The 19,393-nt window shown below is 43.8% G+C and overlaps 1 protein-coding gene across 10 annotated transcripts in view; it reads left to right on the forward strand.

Moving 5' to 3' along the window:
- Window positions 1–730: 730 nt before the first annotated feature.
- Window positions 731–19,393, forward strand: part of JAKMIP1 (janus kinase and microtubule interacting protein 1) — a 113,979-nt gene continuing 95,316 nt past the window's right edge. For 7 of the 10 annotated variants that reach the window (XM_069976426.1, XM_069976419.1, XM_069976428.1 and 4 more), the window contains exon 1: window positions 12,116–12,233. The gene's annotated coding sequence lies outside the window, so the exon portion shown is untranslated. The other 3 variants (XM_069976420.1, XM_069976423.1, XM_069976422.1) reach the window with 3 other exon arrangements.

The raw sequence follows: 19,393 nt of genomic DNA on the forward strand, positions 1-19,393 counted from the left end.
AACTTGGATTTTTTAAATGTTTTAACAGGTTTCATCTGTAATTTTCATTGGTGTCTGAGCTAGTGGGTGTAGACTAGTTGCTATAATGCATGGTCACCATACATTGCACTGACACAGGAAATCCTGCTCTCTTATGTCTCCATACCCACAGAGGACATTATAGAGCAGTTGTGAACAGTCAAAGCTGTGAATCAAGCACTGGGGTGAAATCTATTACTTACATTATCTTTGCGGTTTATCTATGTGATTGGGGCTCAAGACAAGAAAGAGCAGGCCTGGCAGGCAAGTGTACCAGGTTTTGACATAGAAATAATGTGTGCCAAAGGGCCTGCATAAGACCATACTATTTAGCTGTGAATTTGGAGCCAATTGATTACCACTATGGTCTATTCCTTATGGGATGATTCACATAGAACCTGTTAGGTCCTATAGGCATGCTGGGAGTTGTAGTTGGGGAGTCACACATTGCTTGGTAATGTTATTGTGCATTTAAATATTTATTATATCTATTATAAATATTCATAGTGTATGACATAATGAAGACCTTAGGGTGCTAATATTCCAATGTTACCACTAGATGCCGCTGTTGGCGCTGTGACAGCCTTCTATGGAGAAACACGTGGTGCATGCTCTGCTGCTTCCCCGGCACTGAGCACAGACAGCACTGCAGCAGCAGCAGCACCGGGTCCAGAGACAGCTCCTCCTGACGGGATGGTGAATGGAGGGATCAGATCCACTGCTCCGTGTATCCCAGCTACTGTGATAGGCAGCAGACCAGCAGCATTCCCTGTAAGTGCCATGCCAACCTGTCTGTGCCCCTGTGAGAGATGCCTTGTGTGCAGGGTATAATCTGCTTGGCTGTGCATGCTGCTCCTGCATTGCAATCCTCCCCTGATCACTCAGCACAAGGTGTCATCCATAGATGCATTGCTCAGGTAGGTTATCTATATGTGATTGCTGTATAATGTGCCATCTCCATGCCCTTACCACCAGCAGCTGGCAGGAGAAGGGACCCACCCTTAACCCTTCACTGGGGATGACAGCTAGACGCCTGCAAAGCTGCATTGGGTCTCTAGTGTTTGTGTGGCTTATACTGTATAATGCATAGTAATCCTGACAGCATCATTGTGTATGATGAGATACTGGGATGTGTGTGTCCGGCATAGATAAGGGGAAATGCAGACTTGTGTATTGCTATGAGCGTGAGGAGGGTGTGGTGGGAATAAGGATGACATACAGCAGTATAGGCAGCCTCATATGCACCTGTTATACTCATATATACAGTAGGAAGGGATAGAACTACTATATATACATTCTATCAATATCAACATCTTACTGCTAAATATTTATAAGAATATAACCATAATAATATAAATCAGTAATTATAAACCATTAGGTCGCCCTCTTCTGCCTAGTAGGGTGACAACCAATATGGTCTCCATGATAGGTCCAGCCTTCCTGGTGTCAATGGTAAATCACCTGTGATATGGGAGCAGGATATAGCAATATATTAAAGCGTATGGATGATGACCTCCCATAACAGCGGCCGTGGCGGCCATGATTGTTGTCACTTAGGTGAATGGAATTATAATACAACCCAAGATCGCACTGAAAAGTGGGCTTCTGTAGGGGTCTTCTATACAAAATGGGGTGGTCCTCTGGGGGGGTTTGCCATATCTATCTTTCAATTTCAGGAGCTGCTTTTGTAGTATATGCAACATTTAAAGGGGTTATCCAGTGGTACAAAAACATGGCCACTTTCTTTCAGAGATAACACGACTCTTGTCTCCAGTTCAGGTGCAGTTTGCAATTAAAGGGGTTATCCAGCGCTACAAAAACATGGCCACTTTTCCCCCTACTGTTGTCTCCAGTTCAGTTGCGGTTTGCAATTAAAGGGGTTATCCAGCGCTACAAAAATACGGCCTACTGTTGTCTCCAGTTCAGGTGCGGTTTGTAATTAAGCTCCATTTACTTCAATGGAACTAAGTTTCAAAACCCCACCCTAACTGGAGACAACAGTAGGGGGAAAGTAGCCATGTTTTTGTAGCGCTGGATAACCTCCATTCACTTCAATGGAACTGAGCAGCAAAACCTAGCCCAAGTTGGAGACAAGAGTGGGGCTGTCTGGAAGAAAGTGGCCATGTTTTTGTAGCGCAGGATAACCCCTTTAAGGCTCATGTCTGCTCATCAGAGAACTGTTAGCACTCCACATACCGCCATATGGTGCTTCACCATTAGGCGGTACATAGCCAGTCCTCTAATGTGTTTGAGGGTGTCCCAATTCTCCCTTGTTTTTTTTTTGTTTTTTTTTAGGGGAGGGGGGGTGTTGGTTTTGTTTGGGTTCCTTTATGCCGTCACATCTTTTTCAAAGCCCATTAGATCATTGCCAGTAAACCTCACATCTCGTCTTGGGGTGTAAATAGGAATGTGCGGCCTACTGTGAGGAGGTAATAGGCCATACAAATGATCCAGCAATCGATTGTGCTGCCTGGCTGCACAATTGATTGAGCCTTGTAAAGACTTGGCAAATGAGCGCAGATCAGCTTGCTGTTTCCATCGGGCTGTGTTAAAGGGCTCTTAGGTTTCAATGTGCCTGATCTTTGTTCTGATAGAGGATAGGCTGCTACCAGAGATATCTGGTATTTACTGTCCCCTGCTTACTGAGAACATGTGACAACCATGTGTATGGGGTCACCTGCAATTTGATGGCAGATACCTTTTAATTTGTCAGGATGCAGAAACATGGCAAGCCTTATCTTTACAGTTGGGACGGTCGCTGACTGGCTGAGCGGGGCTGACACATCATGGCCCGGTTACCGCCCAAATCAGCAGACCCCAGCGCTGGAGCCAGGGAGGTAGGTGCATTTGGTTAGGTTAGGCCACCTCCTCCCCGACTCTTTTGAAAAAAAACCTCTGTCTCCACCTTCTGTCCTCCCCCTACCTTCTAAGACCAAAGTCACTGTCTCTTCTGTTGCCAGGCAAGCTGTAACAACTAATCTGTAACAACACCACTGACATCACAACAATCAGTGAGCACCTGGCCAAGGGGCAGGGAAAGAACAGAATAGTGAGAGCCTCCTGAGCAGTATAGGGGAAAGGAAACACAGTTGTTTCATCTATCTTTCTAATCTATCTATTTAGATGGTTAGATAGATAGATAGATAGACAGACAGATAGATAGATAGATATTTTGTTTACAGTGTAGCCGTAGCAGATTAAGCTAGCGATGTGCAGATACTGTAAGATGAGGCAGACATTTGGCAGTTTGCTTGGAGGTGCAGTGCATTTTGGGAAATGTAGTTTCCTGGCCTGTGCCATCTTGGATATAGGCCTGCTTTTAGAAAAACATGGCAGCTAGAAAAATGGGAGATGGCTCAAAATACTAAGGGGGACTTGGTGAGTAAGGCTAGTTAGGTTTGGGAGCATTTAATTTTTTTACCTCTTGGGTGGAATACCCCTTTAATGTTGTTGTACCAATTTATTTCTTAGAGAACCCCTTTCCATTCTGGATGAACGTATAGGTTCTCTAGATCAGGAGGCCCCCAAACTCTTCCAAGTTCTAGAGCCATATCTTACTACTAAAAGTGGCAGCCATATAATGTGATCATATGGGAACCAGTATAAAACTGCTACAGATACTATTACCTGTAAGTAGCATGACAATGCATCAAGGAAGATTATACATTTTCCCCTGTTAAGGAAAAGTCTGCTACTGTGTACACTCTGTAAGGATCTCCTCTTAGGGATCGATCAGAGCGTTTACTCTGTTTACAGTATTTCCTTGTCCCCCTGGATACAGACATGTGACCCAATGCGACCAATTACTGGTTACAGCCGTGACCTGCAGCAGCATGTAAGTGACTGCAGTGGTCACATGTTAATGTCAAGAATGGTTTAGGAAATGCTGTAACAGCAGGACCAGGAAGGTTTGGAACGGACAAGGCAGGGGTTGGTAGGGAGAGGAGGAGTTATATTATTATTTTACACCATACCAAGCATTTTTTAAAACTTGTAAGTGGCCACACAAATATCCCCCCAGTGGACACCTTGGATGGGCAATCCAGAACACAGCTGATTTTGGCTCTGTACCATAGTATTTATTGCCCATGTCCCTAGCTGTCCCTACTTAGTCGCTGCAAAGGATCAGAGAGAACATTGGTGGTAAACTTTTTTTGGGTGTACACTGTGAATAAGACATGGGGTTAGTCCTGGCAGACATGTTCTGTAGATGCAGCCATTAATGTAGTTTGCATTTTTTGTGACACAATAGACTTTTTGGAGTATTCTCTAAAACTAGTAGAAAGACCAAATGAACATTGCTGAGAATTTGTAACAAAACCAGTAAATGTATATACGTATACAGGCATGTGCATTGGCAGGACATGCTGCACAGATACCCAGGGGGCAGTCATCTTTTTATTTGCTATACCTACCATAATGCATATGCTTTGAATTTCCGCTTTCCGCTCTAATTCTGCTTGAATTTTGCGCCAACTCAAAAAGAGTAAATTTTCCTCAGGAAACTTTCCTCTTCAATTCCTTGACTATTCCTCAGTGTGAACATACCCTAAGCATCATTATTGTTAAAAGTAAAGTGATTTACAGAATTGTTGGGAGTCACATAGCCTATCATAGTCTACCACATGGAAGGAAGTTGTTTGAAATTACAGTGACCCATTAAATATCTATAAAAAAAAGTATGGGTGCAAATTGAGTTACACTCAGAATATGGCCTGTTACCTTATGGTTTCTTGGTAAATCCAATCTGTAGACCGGCACTCCACACTTTTTATCCAAAACATGGTGCTTGTAGTTAAAAGTGACTCTGTACCCACAATCTGACCCCCCCTAACCACTTGTACCTTCAGATAGCTGCTTTTAATCCAAGATCTGTCCTGGGGTCCGTTCGGCAGGGGATGCAGTTATTGTCCTAAAAACAACTTTTAATACTACAGCGCTGTGTCTAACAGCCGGGGCTTACATTTGTATATGCATAAGGCTGGCACAACCTCTCCTTCCTTCCTCCCCACCCTCCTCATCATTAGGAATGATCCAGGAACATTTACTGCTGTTTGAGCTTTGCACAGGTGTATTAACGATCCAGGCCATGTTCATTATACACAGGTGGGGAATAGGAAGCAATCTGTCTGGGGCATTCCTAATGATGAGGAGGGTGGGGGGGGGGGGAAGGACAGAGAGGGTGTGCCAGCCTAATGCATATACAAATGTAAGCCCCGGCCGTTAGACACAGCGCTGCCGAGTTAAAAGTTGTTTTTATGACAATAACTGCATCACCTGCCGAACGGACCCCAGGACAGATCTTAGATTAAAAGAAGCTATCCGAAGGTACAAGTGGTTTGGGGGGGGTCAGTTTGTGGGTACGGAGTCGCTTTAAGAAGCATCCAAAATTAATAGAAAAATCTTGGCACTCACGTCTTGCTGCAAATTTGTATTTATTTATGTAGACATAGGACGCAGCACATGTTCTCAACACTTTTTTGTTTCTTGTGCAGAAAACATTTTTTGAGAAAGAAACATTGTAATTTACTTTAGTTAACAGAAGTGCTTAGCAGAACATCATCTCCCTAAAGATTCCCACAGTACTTTAAAAGCCATTTTACCTGTACTGACTAGGAGTGCACTAGAGAAGAAGCTCAGTAGACAAGTGCTGCTTCTACTGAACCTGATCATTTAAAGGGGTTATGCAGCAAAAAAGCTTTTTCTTTCAGAGCAACAATTTATTTAACTTCTATTTAAAAATGTCAATTCTTCCAGTACTTATCAGCTGCTGTATGTTCTGCAGGATGTGGTGTTTTCATTTCAGTCTGACATGGTTCTCTCTGTTGCCACCCCTGTTTGAGACAGGAACTGTCCAGAGCGGTACAAGTTTACTTTTTTTTATTTTCTGAAATCAGTTTTGAAACAAAAAGATTTTTGTCGGAGTACCCCTTTAATGTATTCAGTAAGGGAACGCTCATGTATTTGGAATATATATATATTGTTGAGAGCATGGCCCATCTAATATTTAACACCTATTATTCTGGTAAGTGATAAATATTCTGTATGCTATTCTTTCTTATGAGAGTTGGCCACAGTGTCATCCATTCCTGGGATGTTATAGTAGAATGGTATAAACCTACATCAGCTCTAAGACTGGAATTATTATTTTTTTTGCTATGGGGTCTACGTCTAGTCTGTGTACACCACTAAATGATACTGCATGTAAGGGTCCATTTACACAGAAAGATTATCTGACAGATTATCTGCCAAAGATTTGAAGCCAAAACCAGAAACAGACTATAAACAGAGAACAGGCCATAAAGGAAACCCTGAGATTTCTCTTCTTTTCAAATCCATTTCTGGCTTTGGCTTCAAATCTTTGGCAGATAATCTGCCAGATAATCTTTCTGTGTAAATGGACCCTTAAAGCTTGCACATTGCAGCCTACAGGGAGACACTAACTAAACACCACACCTAGTGCATAATACAAGGTAGGACGCAGCAGGTTTCTCAGCTGATGGACAGCTACAGCTCGGTCATGTGGATGGACATGACAGACATGGTAAACAGCAGAGGAGTAGTAGTAGTATTATGAACAAGAACATTCTAATAAAAAAAATGCAAAAATAATCATTGCTGTTGCTAGGAGATATAGACTTCTTCAAGGGTCACTTCCTGATGTGCTATAGCATCCAATCAATAGCGTTGTTAGGCTGTCCAGGCATGGTGGGAATTGTAGTCTAGCAACAGCTGCAGGGCCACAGTTTCCCCATCCCTGCTAGTGGAAGCAGTAGGAATTGAGGATGACAGGAAATCTAGTCTCTTTGTATATTACTTCTGCTTGGTGATGTAAGTTTTGCCAGACCTTAAATGTCATGCATGCAGTATTATGATGATAGGTCGCCTTCATTCAGGGAGCCCGGTCAGCTGGGTTCACAAGTTGCGTTCACAGGCACTTAACTGCTTGATGAAAATCTCAGATTACACAGGCTTGATAATGGAGATCTTGTTTAACTGGACAGGGATTAAAATTGTTTTAGCCTTGTTCTCTGTATCTCTTCAGAGTTTGGCTACACAGACAAAGGGTACAAACCCACTTGCCGGATCCGCAGCGAGTCCCCTTGCTGCGTATTTGCAGCAAGACTCGCTGCGGATCCCGGCCCTATACTTTCAATGCCAGACAAACTCGCAGCAGGGATGTACATCCATGCTGGGAGTTTGTCCGCAGCCCGCCCCGTTAACCCATACCTCCCAACTTTTGCAAAGAGCAAAGAGGGACATGTGCGCCACGGTTCCCATAGCCACGCCCCCATAGTGACCCTCCATAGCCACGCCCCATAGTGACCCCCCCATAGCAACCCTCCATAGCCACGCCCCCATAGCAACCCTCCATAGCCACTCCCCTACAGTCACCACATGCTGCTGACTGAATAGTGCCCTATACAGTATCCAATCCCCCCAAAATGCCCTATATATAGTATCCAATCCCCCATTATAGTGCCCCACATAGTATCCAATCCCCCCAATAGTGCCACACATAGTATCCAATCCCCCACATAGTGCCCCACATAGTATCCAATGCCCCATATAGTGCCCCACATAGTATCCAATCCCCCCATATAGTGCCCCACATAGTAGCCAATCCCCCCATATAGTGCCCCACATAGTAGCCAATCCCCATATAGTGCCCCACATAGAAGCCAATCCCCCCATATAGTGCCCCATAAAGTAGCCAATTCTCCCATATAGTGCCCACATAGTAGCCAATCCGCCCATATAGTAGCCAATCCCCCATATAGCGCCCGACATAGTAGCCAATCCCCCCAATTGTGTGGCCCCACCGAAAAAAACAATAAACCAGTAACTCACCTGTCCGCCGGTCCCAGCAGCTCCTCTCCCGGCAGAGCGCGCACTTCCGTCATCCTCCGGAGCGGGCAGCGGGTTATACAGACACTGACTGTGCCGGAAGTAATTAATGATAGAGGCTGCAGGTCACAGTCAGTGTCTGTATACCCCGCTGTCCGCCCTGGAGGATGACGGGAGTGCGCACTCTTCTGGGAGAGGAGCTGCTGGGACCGGCGGACAGGTGAGTTACTGGTTTATTGTTTTTTTTTCGGTGGGGCCATATATAATGCGGAACACTGGGTGCCGTTCCGGGACCGCGGGACAGCACCCAGAAAACTGGACTGTCCTGCGGAATCCGGGGCAGTTGGGAGCTATACCGTTAACCCCCTGCCAGCTGGACACTATACATTACCGGGTCCCCGTTCCTGCTTGCTTCGGCGGTTCCCGGCACGTCCCGCCCGGCCAATCAGTGCGCTGCCCCGCCAGAGTGCACTGATTGACCGAGCGGGACGTGCAGACACCGGGAGCCCCGAAGCAAGCCGGAGTGGGGACCCAGTAATGTATATTGTCCAGCCGGCAGGGGGTTAACGGGATGTACATCCCTGCTGCGAGTTTGTCTGGCATTGAAAGTATAGGGCCGGGATCCGTAGCGATCCACAGCAAATATGCAGCGAGGGGACTCGCTGCAGATTCGGCAAGTGGGTTTGTACCCTTAGGGTAGCTTCACATGTACCGTATTGCTGCGTTTTTATCGCTGCGTCTTTAACCCTGCGTTTTTGCTGCGTTTTTTTACATGCGTGTTTTGATTTTCACATGATTTTCATGTGAAAATCAAAAGTCGCATGTAAAAATCGCAGCGATACGGTGCGTGTGAAGGCAACCTTAAAGAGACTCTCAGTAGGTTTATGCTTTCCTGTCTAAGGGTATGTTCACACTGAGTAAAACAGGCAGAAATTCCAAGTAGAAACAGGGTGCATAAGGGTAAGAGTTGCATAAACTAGTGACAGAGAAGCTGAACAGAATGATGTATCACTTACATTGTTCTGTGTAGCTGATCCAGAGATATCCTCCTGAATAACATGGACAATGAGTAGTCCTCTCCGTTGTGTGCATGAGCCCAGTAGTCCTGGATATTCATGAGAAGCAGAAAACTCTGCCCACCAGCTGCTGGTTGGCAGTTATCTATGCATGCTGTCTATAGGCAGTCGACTGTCAATCAGCAGTTGGAGGGCGGGGGAGGGGTGTGGCTGGAATCCTATTCTATATATTAAGAGAATGGCTGAACAGAATTATACAAGTAATACACTCGTCTAGTCAGCATTTTTATCACTAGTTTATGCTGACAAATTCCCTTTAAAGAAATACGTCGGGAACACTGTGGGGCTGTGGAAGAGGATAACAGGGAATTTTGTTCATACTACCTTTAGGGCACGTTCTCACGTAGCGCATCCAGAGCGGATTTCATGCTACAAGTGCCACAGCAAAGCCTGCTGCGACATGAAGTACAGTTATTTTCTAAGGCTTCTGCATTCTCGTGGAAGTTTACTATTATTTGTCAATCTTTTCATTTATTGTAATGTGTGAGGGTTTTGTCTTTGTAACTAAACATAATTTGTCAGCTATAATTTAATTAAAAACCATTGAAAAAAATGGATCCTTCCATTCCGTAAAGGGGAACTCTGAAGAATTAAATGTTTTTAAATCAGTTGGTGTCAGAAAGATATAAAGATTTGTAAACTACTTCTTTTAAAAAAATATATAAAGTCTTCCAGTACTTATCAGCTGCTGTATGTCCTTCAGGAAGTGTTGTATTATTTCCAGTCTGACAGAGTGCTCTCTGCCTCTGCTGCCACCTCTGTCAGGAACTGTCCTGAGCAGGAGCAAATTGGTATAGAAAACTTGTCCTGCTCTGGACAGCTCCTGCAGAACATACGGCAGCTGATAAGTACTAGGGTGGAGATTTATCAAACTGGTGTAAAGTAGAGCTGGCTCAGTTGCCCCTAGCAACCAATCAGATTCCACCTTTCATTCCTCACAGACTCTTTGGAAAATGAAAGGTGGAATCTGATTGGTTGCTAGGGGCAACTTTGTGTTCTTTTTTTTTTTTTTAAAGAAGTCATTTACAAACCTGTATAACTTTTTGACACCAGTTGATTAAAAAATCTCTGGGGTCCCACTTAGGGGTAGCTTCACACGTCTCTGATCCGCTCCCTGTATGAAACCCGGCCCCTTTAACCCCCCGCCACCGGCCGCCCGCCCGCAGCCCCCGCCACGATCATACATTACCTGCTCGGCGCCGCAGCTGTATGTGACGCTCCCGGCTTTCCTCGCTCCTCATCAGCCAATCAGTGCTGCCGTGCACTGATTGGCTGATGAGTAGCGAGGGGAGCCGGGAGCTTCACACAGTCGCGGCGCTGAGCTGGTAATGTATGCTTCAGGCTGCAGGAGGCTGGTGGCGTTGGGGTTAAAGGGGCCGGGTCCCATACAGGGAGCGGATCCGCTGCGTGTATGGGACCCATTCAGCTTCACACAACAGGATCCGCAGCGGAGTAAGCTACCCTTACTTTAGAAATATGAATGTGTGAATAGGGCCTAAGACTATGTTCACACTGTGCACTCTGCCTCCATCAGAGTTATTTGTTGTTAACCAGCTGAGAACCAGAGACAGCAGTATACTGTTCTGGATAGCAGCAGGTTCTGTTCATTTTAATGGCCGGAGTTGTTTAGTGACTCCATTGGGCCGGATATGAAAATCTAAGGGTCCATTTACACAGAAAGATTATCTGACAGATTATGTGCCAAAGATTTGAAGCCAAAGCCAGAAACAGACTATAAACAGAGATCAGGTCATAAAGGAAAGCCTGAGATTTCTCCTCTTTTCAAATCCATTCCTGGCTTTGGCTTCAAATCTTTGGCAGATAATCTGTCAGATAATCTTTCTGTGTAAATGGACCCTAAATTGGCCATTGAAATGAATTGACATGTTTAAATTGACATGCAGCAGATATAAAATCTGTATGCGGGTCTGTTTATTTATGGACAAAAAGAAAACAGCACATGCAGATAATGCACCGTGAACAGTGTCAACCAGACATTAGGGTAGTTCCCCTTTAATTTGCCTCACTGACTTTTTAGAAGAAAACTGGCCTCAGGTGTGTGTACTGAGAGGATGAGAGATGGCTGTACACTAGTGCAGCAGCAGCAGCAGCAGCTTAGAAGGTGAGTATATAGGGAGCACTACTCTTAGTATTGCTTGTGTCTTTATAATCCCTCTGAATTTTACGTATTTTTTTTTAATTCCCCCCCCCCCCCCCTTTTAGTACTGTCAAAATTTTCTAATTTTTTTTCCATGCAGTAAAAGAAGACATGTAAGTGCAATGAAATGTGTTTATTGGTGAGTACCCTGTGTGTACTTGTTATTGTGTACATGTTATGAGTGTTCGCACTGAGGAATTTCCACCCTGAAAATTCGTCCATCAATTCTTTGAGTGGGGAGCGGACGTGCGCACGCTCTCCCATTCACTCACTGTGAGACACTGAGCACGGCGATTCTGCCATTTTTGCTCAGTGTGAACTGGGTCTAAGGGTATGTAGCTGACAAAAGTGTATGGGGACCTTTTAGGCTACTTCTCTAAAATCAGGCCCCCTTTCGCTTTCAAACGGTCGTGTGGTGTTGCCAAAAGTCCCAGCGACAGCGCAGGGCCATTGACGAGTGTAAGAGGGGGGAGGTTTTAAACGCCTACAGGGACGCATACCTCGTCTCTCTGCGCTCAAGGAATTAACATGTCAATTCTTTCAGCTTAGAGCAGAGGCGCGCTACACATCACACTGAGGCAGGCAGAATTCTGAGCGGCGTCCGCATCGGGAGTCCCACTCGGAATTTCGCCTGTTTTCCTCAGTGTGAACGTACCCTAATAGAAAGATCTGCACCTATCTGTTCTTCAGACCCACTCCCGTTATAGGACGTGGATACGGTCGAAAGTACAAGGGCAATTTATCAAGGTCTGTGCCTAGTGGAGACTGGTGAAAAGTCACACATTTTTGCACAAAGTTGTCGTTGTGTGTTTTTTTTTTTTTTTTTTTTTAACTGGTTTTCACCCTACTTGTACATCACAGTTATGAGGGGAGAAACATGGAAAAATCGTGAGGGAAGTTTAACACGCCATGTTATAGTAAGATTCTCATTGTTGCCCATAGCAACCAATCACAGCTCAGCTTTCATTTTTATCAGAGAAATGTGAGAAATGAAAGCTGAGCTGTGATTGGTTGCTATGAGCTGTAAAGGAAGAAAAAACTGTGCTTGTCCTGCACAGACATCCTACATGCCTCGGGGCATTGGGCTTTTCCTCAGAAATTCCTCTAGGTTTCCCATACAGATGTGTTCTCAGGTAAATTCTGCTAATTTTTACCACAGAATTGCACATGGTCACTAGGAATTAATATTTCTTGTCACTCAGTATTTCTAGTAATCCAGATACTAAAATTACTGTAACTTTCTTTACAGGAAGTCCCTAAATTAGTATAGGAACATGGTCGTATACCAGGGATGGTGCTCCTGCTGCATACAGGTGTCCTCAGATTTATGGTGTGTTTACACAGACATATTATCTCATTGATTTTTGAAGCCAAAGCCAGGAATTAATTTGAAAAGGGGAGAAATCTGTCTTTCCTTGACCTGTTCCCTGTTTATAGTTATAGTCTATTCCTGGCTTTGGCTTCAAAAATCTGTCAGATAAATCTCTCTGTGTAAATACACCATTAGGGCCCTATTAAATGAAATGATTATCAAATTTAGGGTACGTTCACACGTACCGACTCGCTCCGAGTTTTGCAGCGAGATCCACTACGAGTTAATGTGCTGGCAGGTCCTGTGCACGCATCTGAAAGACCGCTGCGAGTATGTTATGCAGCCGCCCCTTTAACACCTTTGGCTCCCACTCTCTGTATATACATTACCTCTCTCCTGCACGGGGTCCTGGCGTCCTGCTCTCCCGTCCAACCAATCAGTGGCTGCGGCCGGGCAACACACTGATTGACTGGGCGGGAGAGCAGGACGCCAGGACCCCGTGCAGGAGAGAGGTAATGTATATACAGATCGGGAGCCGAAGGAGGTAAGGGGGCGGCTGCATAACATACTCGCAGCGGTCTTTCAGATGTGTGCACAGGACCCGCCAGCACATTAAGTCGTAGTGGAACTCGCAGCGAGATTTCCGCTGCGAGTCGGTACGTGTGAACGTACCCTTAAACGAGAATCATTTTGTGTGAATGCAGGCTACAATTGAAAAATCATTTGTGTCTTGTTGATCTCATCTCTTGAGCTGAACCTGAAATCATCGTTAATCGGCCACTGTATTGTTGCATCTGTTCGGTAATTGTTCAGTGTAATGGTCCTTTTTACACGGAGCGATAATTTGGCCAATCGAACGATTAACGATTTCTTGTTGAAAGATCAAAATGAACGATTTCTCGCTCGTCACTTGACCGTTTGCTGTGTTTGCACAAGCCGATTATCGCTCAAATGCGATCGTTATTGCGAAAATTCGAACGATAATCGTTCCGTGTAAACGCACCATGATTCCACATTGTTCCTTCATCTGCTGGGATCAGATGGAGCCAACAATTCTAATAACAATCGCAATGAATGACTATTCTGTGTAATATGGTGAACAATTTTAGGTAGCTCTTGTTTGCGACTGTTAATAGTTAAAAATTGCTTTGTGTCTGATTGGACCCTTAGGGTGCCTTTATACAGAGATATTTATTTGACAGATTTTTGAAGCCAAAGCCAGGAACAGACTATAAACCGGGAACAGGCCATGAAGGAAAGACTGAGATTTCTCCTTTTTAAATCCATTCCTGGCTTTGGCTTCAAAAATCTGTCAGAGAAATCTCTGTGTAAAGGCACCCGTATACACAGACTGTTTCTAAGGTAAATCACATCCTGCATGGTAGTGTCTGTTTAGCTAGTCTTCATTCCTGTGAGACTCTCACACCAGGTGACGCAGACCCTGCCCACCTGGTGATGGGAGACTTTAGCACGGAAACTTTATTTGGCAAAATGAACTAAAATTTTATCACAAATTGACAACAGAGACGGCAGGTTAATTGTGGTCATGTTTTATTCTTACTTGTAAGGAGTATCAAACTTTCAAAGTTTTTGCTATTAGTTGAATATTATGCAAAATATGTGCATAATGGCAGCAGATAATTCTGTACATGTTTGCCAGCCATAAGGCAGCATAAAGAAGAATGTCTCACAGGCCTAGCGAGGCACTGTGAGATATACGGACATAATAGACTTTTAGCTATTGGCAAATTGCCATGGACATCTCCTTATTGCCTATATAAGATCGGATGCAATTTTTTTTTATATTGTTTGTATATCTGTATCTATTTTATATCTATACCTATTTTTTAGACATGAGGTTTATGAATACAGATTTTAGATATTGTCACGAATAAATCAACATAGTATGCTTTCACTTTGAGGTTCTCTCTCCATTTCCTTATGTTTTTCTCCTTTACCTGGTGTGAACAGGGACACACTGCTGAGAGTTACCCAGTGACTGCAGCAGTAATTCTGTGGTGGCACGTACCTAAGTAATGATTTATGCTTCTGCAGAAGTGTTACACTCTATGGTGGCACCATAGTCACTGTTTTTTTAAACATCTGTCACTAGGTTTTTTGTGCCTTAAATGAGGGCAGCATAAACTAGTGATAGAAAAGCTGAACAGAACGATGTATTACTTTCATCAGTCTGTTAAACCGTTTTCCTAATATGCAGGAGAATAGGATTTTTGCCACACCCCCTGCCCTCAAGCTTCTGATTAATAATTGACTGCCTATACACAGCATGGATAGGTAACTGCCAATCAACAGTGGATGGGCGGAGTTTTCTGCTTATGAATATCAGGACTACTGGGCTCATGTGTACAGTATAATAGAGAAGACTACTTATTGTCCATCTTGTTCAGGAGGAGATCTCTGAATCGGCTACACAGAACAATGTAAGTGATCCATCATTCTGTTCACTTTCTCAGTTACTAGTTTATGCCACCCTTAGATAGGACAGCAGAAACCTACTGACAGTCTCTTTAATGTAATTGTATTTTTAGCACTCCTCCATCTGTCACTATTCTGAGAAGAACATAAAAGCCATTTTTAATATACATTGTTTAGCATCTTCTTGTTTATTACAGAATTTCTTTTCCCCCTTTAATCCGTTGCCAATCTCCATTTATAGGATGAAAGGACTAAGATTAGAAAATAGCAGTAATAATTCCTCCACAATAATTGCCTTTGGCAGCACCTACGTAATAGTTTAATTGACTTGTCTACAATTTCATCTTCCTATAACCAATAGAAGTCTTACAAGTCAGTCCGCCAGGTGTAACAAGCAGAAGGGCCTCTGACAAAGAGAAGGAGAACCAACCATGAGCCCTATGAAAAAGTCTGTCATATGTTAGGACAGGACTGGACTAAGCTGAGGAGCCAAAAAAGTGGAAGGTCTATTAATCCTAAAATTTCCCGTCTTTGTGTCACCACCCATTTCTGCTATAAAGTGTATTACAGTGGTACCTTTGTTTAAGAGTAACTTGGATTAAGAGTGTTTTGCTCACTGTTTTTTAAAAATGTAACTTGGTTTAAGAGCATTGCTTTGGTTTAAGAGCTTCCTTTATTTGGTGGAAGTGGGGGAGGGGCATGGTCTGCATAGCGGGGTCTACAGCACTGTACTCTGACCTAGGAAGTCTCCCTCACCTTCCAAATCATAGCAGATCCACTTCAGGCTGGGGCTTTCGTCATATGTCCTGCTCATTCCTTCATATTCCCTGCAGTCTCTGTCAGCCCTTGTGTTCCCCATCCTCTCCATTCCTGCTATAATGTGCCTGCACTTCCACTCAGCTATATACACTGCTATAATGTGCCTGCACTTACACTCAGCCACTCACACTGCTGTATACTGAGGTTTCTGTCACTGTCCTGCACAGCTATGTGATTCTCATTTTCTGATTGGTCCATGCTGAGCACACACCACTTCCCCATTGCTGTCATGTGACCACACAGACCTCTGACAGCAGCCCTGCTCTCTATTAGCCTGTTGTACTACACTACTACATTATGGGGATCTGCAGTTCTATCCTGTATCTACAAACTGCTGCTATTTTTTCAGGTTTATACACTTACTATACATTATACACCACATGCTGATTGCTATACTGTACAGTAACTTAAAATATCACATATTCAGCAGTTTCTCATTGTTTCATCTGTTCTACATGTTGTTCAGAATAAAAAAAATAATTTTTGGGGTGTGAAACCAATTGCCTGCATTTCTATGATTTCTTATGGAAAAATGTGCTTTGGTTTGAGTGGATTTGTATTACAAGCACAGTCCCAGAACGAATTATGCTTGGAATCCAAGGCACCACAGTATTTATAAGGGTTGGAACATTTTAGATATTTTTTCATAATAATAATAATAATAATAATAATAATAATAATCCAGTATCAATTGGACCTGGTACAAGTGTTGGTCTCATAAGAACTACTGTAAATATGTTATGTATGTATATACTGTATATATGTGTATGTATGTGGGCTGCAAGTTCACCAAAGAGCTGATATGCATATAGGGGTGCTGGTTGCTGCCACCCCACTGATCAGACATGAATAACCTGTACGGAGGATAAGCCACCTATGCAAAGGGACCAGAACATTCAGGGTACATTCACACACGTACACTGCTCGCTGTGTGTTTTTGGCTTTATTCCTGCTGCTTTTGATGCTTCATAACTTAATTAAATCGGTTATTTGGGGTTAAAAGGAAAAGTCTGTGAAAGCCTGTAACTTTGCCACTTCATGGGCTGTATCTGGTATAGCCGTACTTGCCAACTTTTAAGAAGGGACATCCAAGGATATTGTGAAGTTGGGAACAAAAAGAAGTATTCGTAGCGTACTGGACAAAATGTTTCCCAATGTCCTGTCCCATTTACATTCCCAGCATATGAATAACAAATAATACAGACCCCAGACCAGGCCATTCCTCCTGTTTTACAGACCTCAGACTAAAAGCTTACTGTAGGTTTTTGCTTCCCCAGTTTGACATCATGATGATTTTCTCCAGCCTTGTCTGGGAATGGAGTGAAGCACAGGAATGGGCAGAGATTGGACATTTTGGTGTTTTTAAAAACATTTTAGTACGTTCGGAATAGGTGTTGGCTGGGCCTGGTTACTGCAACTCAGTTCCCATTCATTTGAACAGTTGAGTTGCATTAATGTAATCCCACCACTACACTGTGTACGGAGCCAGCCAGCCCCATTTACTGTATAATACAGCTGACTGGCCAGGTTCTGACACCCAGCACTCCTGACAGTCAGCGATTGATGGCCTATTCTCAGGCTGTCATACGATCATATTTCTCGTTTAATGACTCTGGATTCCAGGACTCATGAATTTTTAAACCTTGTCTTTGTGGTGATAAGCTTTACCTCGTTCACACATCCGTAGGGTTGTCCGTAGCTGCAGGCCTGCAGCTATAGATTGTATGGATTGCACTACGCATGTGCAACCGTAGCTGTCCGCAGTTGTACATAGCCATTTATGGGTAAATGGTGGTTGGCATAGACCTATGGATTTGAACAGGGCCAAACAAATAAATGGGTCCCCAGTTCTGGATATGGACGCGTGAACCTGGCCTTAGGTATGTTCATGCTACGTAATCGGAATTTCAGGAGTGCGGATTGCACTTGAGAAATCACATTGAATCAATGAGACAGGTGGAAGTTCAAGTAGATACCTCTTGAAATTCTTTGCCGGTTCTGTTCTGTGAACATTAGCGTGAATTACAGAGCATACAGCCGATTTGTCAGATCCGCAGCCTGTTGATGTTGCACAAATTTTTGATGATTTCCCCATTTAGGGGACACAAAGTTCATACAGCGTAAAATCGGTGGAGGATCCCGCCTGCCATCTATTTCAGTGAGATGGCTCGCGTGCCTCTGCAGCTCTCCGCTCAAAGTGGCATGTCAATTCTTTGAGCGGCAGAAGCGGAGGTGCGTTAGCCGTCCCATTCAAGCAGGTGGGATTCCGGCGATTTTACTGTGTGAACTGGCCCTTACAATGCAAAGTATGGAAGCCTTGGCTACTCTGGTGCAAAAAAAACCATTCCATAAATACACATTCAAAATGTACTCTTAACTTTCTATCACCAACCTAGAATAGGTAATGAGCACCTAATTTATTAACTTTCTCTACAAACAATATTCGCTGTTGGTTCTCATGGAGCTTTTTTATTAGGTGTTGGTTCCAGAGCAGTTCTGTCCCCACAACAAATGTTCCCCCTACATGATTCTAACAATCTCAGGGAGAGATAAATGCTTTCATTATCTCCAAGCCTGTAAACATTTTGCTTTGTTTTATTGCCCAATTGAGTTGCAGATGGATTTAGTGCTCATTTCACACATGCTGGTTGGCAATGCCGTTCCATTTAGGTCAGCACTCTGTTGGCTTCGTGCTGTCTGTTTTGGCAAGTGTCACTGGAGGCCTGAAATGGGACAAGAAAATTAATTTTGCCTTCCTTGATCCTTGTTTCCTCCTGGGGAGAAGCCTTCCAAGTGAACAGTAGCTGCAGTTCTAGGGCTGATATCCCCATAGAACATGTATTAAAGAGAAGGTTACTGTTCACTTTCCAGGATGCTTACTTTGCTGAGGTTATGATATTCTCTTTAAAAGCTTCCATGGGGGTTGTTATCCGGCTTTCCGGCAGACTGTTATGATCTTTAGTAGAGATGAGCAAACTGGGTTCGAGTCCATCCGAACCCGAACTTTCGGCATTTGATTAGCAGGGGGCTGCTGAACTTGGATAAAGCCCTAAGATTGTCTGGAAAACATGTATATCCATGTTTTCCACATAGCCTTAGGGCTTTATCCAACTTCAGCAGCCCTCCGCCAATCAAATGCTGAAAGTTTGGGTTCGCATGGACTCGAGCATGCTCCAGGTTCGCTCATCTCTACTCTTTAGGTATACAGCAGGGATCGGGAACCTTTGGCTTTTCAGCTGTTGCAAAACTACAATTCCCATCATGGCTAGACAGCTAAAGCTTTGTTTTTGGCTGTCAAGGATGATGAGCCGAGGCGGGACTCCGCTTCGACCGCTGAATGCATGAGCTGTCTTGAGTCATCACGTCTCAAGCCGCAGCTCAGACCAGGATGGGAGTACGGATCGGCTTAATCCGGGACCGAGCGTTGAAACCAGGAAGGTAAGTTACCAGTGGCCTCTATTTCCACCCCTTCCCTGTCCATACCCTAAAAATAACCCCAGCCCGGAGTACCCCTTTAACTATAAAAAAACAAAAAAAAATATCTTTTCAGGCATTTGAATAGTAAATATAAGTAAAGTAAAACTTTATGGCTGTTTGTGGCCACCGCTAGAGGGAGCTTACTGTATTTTGTGTTGTAATAGAATACAATGTATAAACCGTACATATTTGGGAAATGATGTACTAGTCACCACTTTTAGTTTGTTACATTTAATAACATGCGTCCAC

Source organism: Dendropsophus ebraccatus, chromosome 7 (genome assembly GCF_027789765.1).
Source record: "Dendropsophus ebraccatus isolate aDenEbr1 chromosome 7, aDenEbr1.pat, whole genome shotgun sequence".
NCBI lineage: Eukaryota > Metazoa > Chordata > Amphibia > Anura > Hylidae > Dendropsophus > Dendropsophus ebraccatus.